Source organism: Dioscorea cayenensis, chromosome 8, assembly GCF_009730915.1.
Source record: "Dioscorea cayenensis subsp. rotundata cultivar TDr96_F1 chromosome 8, TDr96_F1_v2_PseudoChromosome.rev07_lg8_w22 25.fasta, whole genome shotgun sequence".
NCBI classification, from domain to species: domain Eukaryota; kingdom Viridiplantae; phylum Streptophyta; class Magnoliopsida; order Dioscoreales; family Dioscoreaceae; genus Dioscorea; species Dioscorea cayenensis.
In genome coordinates this window covers 4870301-4880110 of record NC_052478.1, presented here as the reverse complement: position 1 = coordinate 4880110, position 9810 = coordinate 4870301, and the positions used below count along the sequence as shown (strand labels likewise).

General features: G+C 31.3%; 1 non-coding gene across 1 annotated transcript; it reads left to right on the top strand.

Moving 5' to 3' along the window:
- The first annotated feature begins 4088 nt into the window (after positions 1–4088).
- TRNAR-UCU lies at positions 4089–4161 on the top strand. The gene has a single exon. It is a non-coding gene; the product is annotated as a tRNA-Arg (tRNA).
- The last annotated feature ends 5649 nt before the right edge of the window (positions 4162–9810 follow it).

Genomic DNA, 9810 nt, shown 5'->3' with positions numbered 1-9810 from the left:
CACAAGGATATCACATAATCAACCAACCAAACAATGTATGAGGCAAGCGTGGAATGCAGGTGTTGTAAACGAACCTCAAAGTGTTCATTTTTAGTATTTATACAGGCAAAATTAAATTTACATTACAGATAGTACCTGATTTTCCGACAAGTATAACGATCAAGCTCTTCAACAAGAGGAAAAACTGCATCACAATTGCAATGGTCCTTTTATGCTCCTCTCCTGCATATGAGAAGAAAGCATGGTTCGTTCATATTACTGAAACAGTATAGCTAAATGTGCTTTATTTAAAAAAAAAACAAAAAAACCACTCAAGGAAGTTTCCGTTAAACAAGCCTTTCCATGTACTTCCTTGCTTGAGACCTTCATTCTGAAACCAACTGACTTGCATCATCAGCTTCATACCATATGGTTTATGCACCTAGGGTGAATCATTGGCCAAGTAGTAAACCTGCACGGATATATGCATTATAGATAAGCACTTGAAAACAATCAATGTTTCAATAGACATTCCAAAAAAAGGAGGCAAAAAATACATGATTGACTGGCAAAAATATGGGGAAAGGAGGATGGCCTACACCAATTTCCTCATTCATGAACCACAAAGCAATTTGTAACTAACTGACTGGCAAATGAAAATCTCAATATGGGTTTGAGATGGATGGATGGATGGATGATACTATCATCTGGGAACTTGAGTGTGACTTTCTATAACACTTTGTCAATGTGACTCTCTCAGAAATGGTCTGCGGAAAGGATATTGGGGATGTTATTGCAAGTTCTCAAAAAAGGGCAGAGGTGAGTCAGTAGCAGGACACCTCATTTATTATGATCCATGTTTAATGAGTTCTCAATAGTAATGATGGCAAGAACCTAAAATCGCACTAAATTGCCCGGGAGTTTATCTTACATGTGCCTACTACTTATGCATGTTAATGTCAAGTGAAACAAATGCAGGGTTGAACAATTCACATCTCCTTTTGGTGGTTGACAATGATACTGGCTATATATTACCAAAATCACAAAGCTTTCAATTACAAAATGGATTGGTTGGATTTCAAAGATCAGCATGTTTGGCCCAACACATGAATTGCTTAAGTCATCAATCCAAAGGAGATTTGTTATGTACCAAAATGCAAATACAATGTACAAAGCAACTTAAACAAGAACAGAAACGAAGCAAAACCAACCTTAGTGGAGATCTTCATCACTAGATCATTGCATGATCATATCAAAATTAAATATGAACAAAATGAACAAATCTAAGATAAAGTTTTTCTGAAATCTAAATTAGCAACCATACCAACCAAAAAGCAGGTCAAAATGTGAAACTTGGCGCAATTAAAAGAGGCCAAGCTAGTGAGGTTTTTTATATGTTTCAATTTCAAGCACAATTAAAGGAGGTCAAGCCAGTAGCCTTCAATATGTTTCAAGTTCAAGCCCATCCGAAATCATATTTTTAAATAAAAAACATAACCAAAGCCAAGTTCCAAATTATGAATAAAATGAGGCAAATCAAAGAAAAAGCTTTTCCAAAATTCCAAGCATGCTGAAATGTGAAACCTGGCAAAATTTGGTCAGGATAGTGGTTTTTGATATGTTTCAAGTTCAAGCACATCCAAAATCAAATTTCATTGCTAAAGTAGAAGTTAGCCAGAGATGAAATCAGGAACACGGTTTAAAGGTCCAAATTCCAATTAAGCATCAAGTGAAGTGGGGATAGAAGCTTATTATACCAAAGGGTCTTCTATAGATGTTCTTGAGCATATATATATATATATATATATATATATATATATATATATATATTCAATTGGAATGGAAAATGCTAGTTTTCTCCTAAACATAAAAGGCACTAATAAAAAAATCCATCAAATAACACAATGGCAAGCTCCTCTCTCTAAAGATCTTAATGTTCATACAACCATTGAAAAGAAAATAAAAAGTTTTAAGTTATTTTCAATATATGATAACAAATAGGAACCTCCAAATAAAATAAAATAAAATAAAATAATTCCACTGACTTTTTTTTTTGAATTAAAGTTTCTAACTACTCAATAGCTCTGTCCCTTTACTTCTAGTTGTCATTAAACACGGACTAGATTCACCATACAAATATAAGCAACTGGAGAGATCACAATCTGCTGCATACAAACAAAAGAATGAAATCACAAATAGAAATACATAGTTGGAGGGAGCATATGCGCCAACAACTTTTCCACCCCTTTGTTTCTTAAAAGCAATCATCTTGGCAGAAAACCTTGATCATTACTTGACTCATAATTTTCACAGTTAAAGAATGCTGGCGTATCATACAGTAATGGTGTATCAGTGGCACATGTGTTTCATCAAAAAAACAAAAACGCTCATCTAGTCACAAGTGTTTGACTCACATTGCACAGAGCTCAACAACAACAACAACAACATACATGGGTATAATGAATATTATTTGTATCATTTTCTATCAATAATCAAGATCGGATAAGGTCAAAAAACTAATTTTACCAAAATATCATAATAAAGTGAAATATTAGAATAAATATCGCAGATGAGAAGAACACTTATTATATAAAATTCCATTCCATTAACTTCACTAGTAAAAGAAGCCAAAAACCTTAGAAAATACAAAAAACCATTGGGGTACCTATAAAAAAAATTATGTTGGATATGTTGGATATTATTGATCTATTGACTCCAAAACAGTAAGAGTGATTCAGCATTTCATAACTCTATTTCCATGGTCTGAATTTTCCCAAAATGGATTTGAGAAACAGCTAGAATCTAAAATAAAACCCATCAAGAGATCAAAGGTGTTTTGAACAAGTCTTTCCAAAAAGCATCTTCTAAAACAAACCTAAGAGATCAGACAAACTAAAGTCTATGAAACTCAAAATAAAAAAATGAAAATGCAACAAGATCAATCTAGACCAGAGTGATGCCTTGATTAAGGCTGACAGTCAAGTATCGATCAATAAATTAGAGAGAAATAAGAATAAAACACAGCAGAAAAGATCCAATAAATCCAGACAAGGGCAATGCCTTAAAACAAATCTAAAGAGTTAAAAAGAACTATGAAGTTGAAATTGTGAAAAGCTTTCATATGTTTGGTTGAAAAAAAAATCATGTAAAATAATAGTCAAATTATAATTACTTTCTCTTTGACCAATGAAAAGGATTCACAGGGGGAGGGGGTGTGAAATGGATTACATCATGGGTGGGAAAGTAGGAGATATGTAAAATTCCAATTTCACCTTTTCTAACATAAAAATTCTTCTCTTTTGTCCTGTTTTCTTTTTAAAACCGTAGCGCAAGCCAATCTCGGTAAGTGATATAATTTTTTGTAATTTTTTTAAGAATATTTTCTTATTGCCTTTGATATTGTTTTATTGATAATTGATTATTATTGAAAACTCATTAAAAAAAACATACACAATACTTTTTTTTAAGGTGGGATTTATCCACAAAAAGATTGTCAAATTTCACATAGGAAGCATGCCTCTTGGATAAAGTTCGGGTAATCATATTTCTCATAATAGAAAAGCAAGAATTAAATATCTACTTTTGCCGGGTATATAAGCAATTTTCTTAATTTATTTATATATAAACCATTGATTAATGTGAAAATTAAAACATAGTTAAAATTAAAATAATTGATATTCATTGAAGGGTAAAATTGAGAATAAACATAACTTTGCATGGAAAGGTTATTCATAACAAACAAAGGAATTCATTTTGCATGTATTTCAATTATAATTTTCAAGGTTCATACCAAACTTGTTACTTTACAGGAAAAGTAAATGCAGGAAAAATGAATGCAAGGAAATACTTTGCAGGGAAAATGTTTTCATGCAAAATACCAAATGGGCCCTAAGATTCATGAGGAATTCACAAGAAAAACATAAAAGTACAACCACATTAATCCAGACAAAAGTGATCCCCTCGTTAACGCAAAAAATCAAACAAGTATCACGAAATTAGAGAAAAAAAGAATGAAACACAGCAGATCCAATCAATCCAAAAGAGCGTTGACCTACAAGTAAAATTTGTTATAATATATTTATTATGTTACTAAAGAAAAGAGACAACTGGCGCCCGTGGCCTAATGGATAAGGCGTCTGACTTCTAATCAGGCGATTGTGGGTTCGAGTCCCACCGGGCGTGCTATCGAGCCGTCAAATGCGCCTTAGTTTTTGATAGATCTAGTTATTAATTAAGAAAAATCAATAATATTTCTATTTAAGAAATGTGTGACAATTCATTTACTTATATATAAATTTAAAAATTTAGATACAAGATTGTTTTAAGATACCATTAAAAATAATGATTTCACTTTTGTGGAGAGAATCTATGTGGATCTTCTGTGTGGAGAAATTCTGTCGTTTATTAGTAAAATAATATATATAATAGATGTTTTTTAAGTTATTTTAGCAATATTTTTTATAAATCATAAGTGTGCCAAAGTTTTACGCTTGATAACTTTAATCTAATTCGCATTTAATTATTTTTTTTTTTTCAAGTTATCTATCTAGATATTCATGATAATCAATTATGTGACATAGGAAAAACCTTAATTAATAAAGAATGCATAACATCATTTTAAAAAGATTGAGATATTCTAAATTTGGCAGTTAGATATATAAGGCCATAAAAATCACAAGAATCTCTAAGATAAGGAAACCCATAGTTATAGCACCTAGTACCTAGTAATCAAATAGGAAATATTTGATAAAACAGAAATTAAATAAAGTATTTAATAGTTACTTTACCAGCTGGAATCTCTTTATTTGACCTCTTTTCTCTATTCATGGATCAATCTAAGTTATGCAGGGACTAATGGCTTGTTTTAAATCAACATTAATTATAAGTGAGATTATATTTATTTTATATATCACTCTAGTATAACTCCTACTGCACTACATTAGATCTTTACTATCTATAATTGTATTTCAAGAGAGAAAAAAAAAAGCATCTTCTATTCTTAATTAAGTGCTTTGAACAATGGTCTTTAGTTAAATACAAATCATAATTAATAAATTCGGTCTTTGACAGAAAGAGAAAAGTTTTCAGAAAAAAACTTTAATTATTAAATTAAAGAAAATAAAAATTTTAAATCAATTTTATTGTATATATTAGCATATTAGCAGTCTTCTGTCTAGCTAGAATCATTCTTGAAATTTTAAATAATAAATTAACTGAAAAAAAGGGGCTCTTTTAAACCAATTTTATTGCACAGTCTTCTATCTAGAATCATTCTTGAAATTTTAAATAATAAATTAACTGAAAAAAGGTTCTCTTTTAAACCAATTTTATTGTATATAATAGCAGCCTTCTACAAACACTCTTCCATACATACTCAATAAAGAATGAAAACTAAAATGACAACAAAATCTTAAAAACTAACAAGAATTAGAACATGTCATGCATGTTCTTCCAAACCCTAACCCTAAAAACTAACCATATATAGATTTCCCATTCCTTTCAAGCACCAGTAGACTCAATGGCCAACCAAAACTGGCTCATCTTCTCCTCACCATCTTCTCCATCCTCAGCATCAACCTCAACCCTAAAAGACCAAAGATGAACAGAATGCACACAAGACTTCAAGCCCAAACACTCACAGAGTTCCACCCAGCCAGAGAAAAACCGATGAACACCGGAATCATACTTCTTGTATCCCATGGAATGCACTCTTCCATGCATGTCAATAACCATCACTTCCAACTTGTCTTCATTCACAAGCCTCATCTCATTGCCATTCAACTGTGCAGCCATTCTAGCCACAGCCTGATGGTTTAAGAGGAGTCTAGCCTGTCTTTTATCAACGTCACTTTTGGTGAGGACTTTGCTGAAAAGAAAGACTGGTTGAGAGGCTCTCTTGAAGTGGATGAAGTGAAGAAGCCAGTGAGGTGGTGACTGGTGTTGCACCGGTGTGGATTCCTTCATCTTCTTGGTTTCTTGGTAATACATCAAAGATCTCGGAAACTCTTGTTGTCTTTGTCTTTTCAGTTGTAGAACTTCTTCTTGTCTTTGTCTCTCTGATATTTCTTGTTGGAGTTCTTCTTCTTGTCTTTGTTTCTCCCATAGTTTACAGGCAACAGTACTAAGAATTTCCAAGTTGTAAAAGTTTCCATCAGGGTTCATTTCTTCCATGTTTCTAGAGGGAGAGGAGAAAGAGAGAGAGAGGTTTAAGATATATAAGAGAGAAAGAGAAGGGAGAGAAGGAGAAGAAGAAGAAGAGGAGGTTTAATGAGAATGGAGAGTTGTGTGAGAGGTCTATGTATATATAGGGAATGTTGTTCAGAGGAATAGAAGGATTTAGACGTTGGATCAATATTATTTATGGGACTTTAGCTATGTTTGGAATGGTGCTATATGTAATGCTATTTATGGGTTTTTAATATAAATGATTAAGTTAAGTAGTTGGTTAGCAAGGGGATGTGTATCTTTTATGGAATTTTAGCTTTATTTTTGGTAAGATATTATATAGTTATTGGTTTTGTGTTCCCTTTTTTATTTTTTTTTTGTTTGGTGTATGTTTATGTAATGATTATGTAGTGTATATTCAAGATCTTTCGGTGATTGTTTCTTTGTCTTGTTTTTTATTTGTTATAGTCTTTTAAATGATTATGTTTTTTTATTCAAGCTGTTTTTTTAAAATTATTTGTATGGATTCATATAATATTTACATTAAATATTTTTGTGTTTTGCTTGCAAGAAATGGTTGAGGTTGGGGAATTAGACACCTTATGAAAAAGATTATATATGTTCATGTAAAATCTTGGATATACCTTTTTCGAGTTCTTTCTTATATATAGGTGTGTATATATACCTTTTGACTTAATTATTATAAGCTTGTCTATGTGTGTGAAAAAATAATTTTGCAAAAGTAATTTTTAATTTTAATATTTTTAAAAGGATATATGTAAAATTAAGAGATAAAAAAAAATAGAAATAGTTTAGCCCATGTTTGATTCTTTTTTTGTTTGATTAAAATAGAAATTAAAAAAATAAAAAAAAATCTTTGAAAAGTATTTTTAAAACATATTTAAAAGAATAAAAAACTCATTTGGAAAAGTTTTGGAAAACATAATTTAAAACAAGAAATATAAAAACTTGTTTGATTCAATTATTTTATGTAATTGATATTATTATATGTTTTTTACAATAATTTAATAATCATATGTATAATAATATATTTTGTAAAAAATAAACATAAAAATGAATATAAATAGAATTGAAGATTACATTACAATGCATATGTTTAATGTTAAATAAATTTTACATTTTAATATACTATAATAAATAGAACTCAATATATTTTACATTATAATACTTTTTCACCCATCTATATTCTCACTTGATTGTATAAATTGAAATTTGAACTTCTCTCCTCCTTAGTAAGAACACAAACACTCTAAGTAAAAAATCAAATTCCAACAAACTAAGAGGCCATTGGTAGTTAAATTTTTCTATTTCTAAAAGTCTCATGTCGCCAACATCGATCATTTTTTAAATAACTTTTTTTTTATTCTGAAATACAACAAACACATGTATAGTTAGGGTCATATGCATTGGGGCAATACCGCGGCCCAATAAATTTTTTTGATAATACATTTATATATATAAACTAAAAAAAAAAAAAGCTCTTCTAAGAACCATAATAATGGATCCCCATGGTAATATAAGAGCCAGATGGTTGGTACGGATTGTTTTTGAATCAACATTAACTAACTTAGATTATTACTTTACACGTCACTCCCATGTAAAGCTTTAGTTCACTCATTACATCTTTATTTTTTAAAAATATATTTCAATGAAAAAGAATCAATCTCCTACTATAACATTAATAGATGTTAATGAAGTTCATTAAATACTATTAGTTTTTCCTTCAGTTAAAAATCTATTTTAAACAAATTTTATTGTAAATATTAGTACCCTCTGATCACCAATTAATTAACACTCTTGTATGCTCAACCTTAAAAAATAATAAAATAATAATAAAAGTAATTAAAATAATAAAAAAATTATGCGGTAGAAAGATTTGTTTACTTAAACCGTAACCCTAATCCTAAAAATCATGCGGTAGAAAGATTTGTTTACTTATTGCAAGTATAAATGCAGCTTCTCCCAATATATATATATATACTTGCAATAGTTATAAGGAATAACCAACCACTAATTAAACCCTAACCCTAAAAACTTAACTATAGATTTCTCAATCCGTTTTTGTACTAGTAGACTCAATGGCCAACCAAAACTGGCTCCTCCTCCTCCTTCTCATCTCCCCATCTTCCTCTCCATCCTGATCAGCATCAACCTGATCAACCCTAAAAGACCACATATGCACACAATGCTGGCAAGACTTCAAGCCCAATCTCTCACAGAGTTCCACCCAACCGGAGATAAACCGATGAGCACCGGAAGCATACTTCTTGTATGCCATGGAATGCACTCTTCTCTGCCTATCAATAACCATCACTTCCAACTTGTTTTGATTCACAAGACTCATCTCATTCTCATCCAACTGTGCAGCCATGTTATTCACTGCTTGATGGTTTAAGAGCAACCTGGACTGTTCTTTATCAACGTCACTTCTGGTGAGACATTTGCTGAATATGAAGACTGGTTGAGAGCCTCCGTTGCTTTGGATGAAGTGAAGAAGCCACTCAGGGGGTGGCCGGAGTTGTGCCGGAGAGGAGGGTACTTGTTGTCTTTGTCTATTAATTAATTGTTCGATAATTACTTGTGTTCTTTGTCTCTTTGATCGTTGGGGCGCCAATTGTTGCCTTTGTGTCTTCATTTGTTGGTGATATTCTTGTTGCCTTCTTGTCTCCATTTGTTGGATCTTTTCTTGTCTTTCTCTTTCTAATAGTTCACATGCAACTTCACTTAGAATTTCCAAATTGTAAAAATCAGGCTCCATTTCTTTCATGTATACCTCCAGAGAAATATTTAGGAATAAGGTTCAAAACAGAGAAAGAAATATTTAGACTTTAGGGTTTAACGTTCAAAAGAGAGAGAGAGAGAGAGAGAAATATTTAGGGTTTAGGGTTTAGGGTTTAACGAGAGACAGAGAGAGAGAGAGAGAGAGAGAGAGAGAGAAATATTTAGGGTTTAGGGTTTAACGTGAGAGAGAGAGAGAGAGGGGTGGGTTTCTTGATAGTGGAGAGCTATGAGAGATATATAGAAAGAAAGAGAGAATAAAGTTGAGAACCAATGGAAGGCGAGAGATAGGACTACATGGATTGAGGTGACAACCGTACGATGGAGAAGGAGGGAGAGGATCGTAGAGGCGAGATAATCCTGGATGATTATGGAATTTTTAGCTTTATTTGGAAGACTGTTATTTATAGGGTTTTTTTATTTTTTAAATTTATTTTTGCATGATTATCTCATCATGTAGATTTTTTCGAAGATTTCTGTGGGTTTGGGACAAAAAAAATATAAGTCTGATTTTCAATTTTTAGCTAATGATTATCTGTTGTATGAATTTTGGGTTTAAATTTTATGAAGGCGTAATCCTAAATTTTGAAATTTAATTTTTCTTGTAATTATCATGCAAACCATAGTTTGGATTTTAAACTATGGATTTTAAGATTTTATATGGGCATGATATTAATCTCATCCGTTGTTTTTTAAAAGTTTTGTTGTAAATTGTTAGGGTATTTGAACATCTTTTATCTTGTGAGAATACATACACGAGCTAAATAGAATATTAAATTTGTGACTATACATGCTCCGTATTTATCTGATATTACCCAAAGTTGCAAATAGGATAGAGTAGGCAACAAATTGAGCTCTTTACGTTTT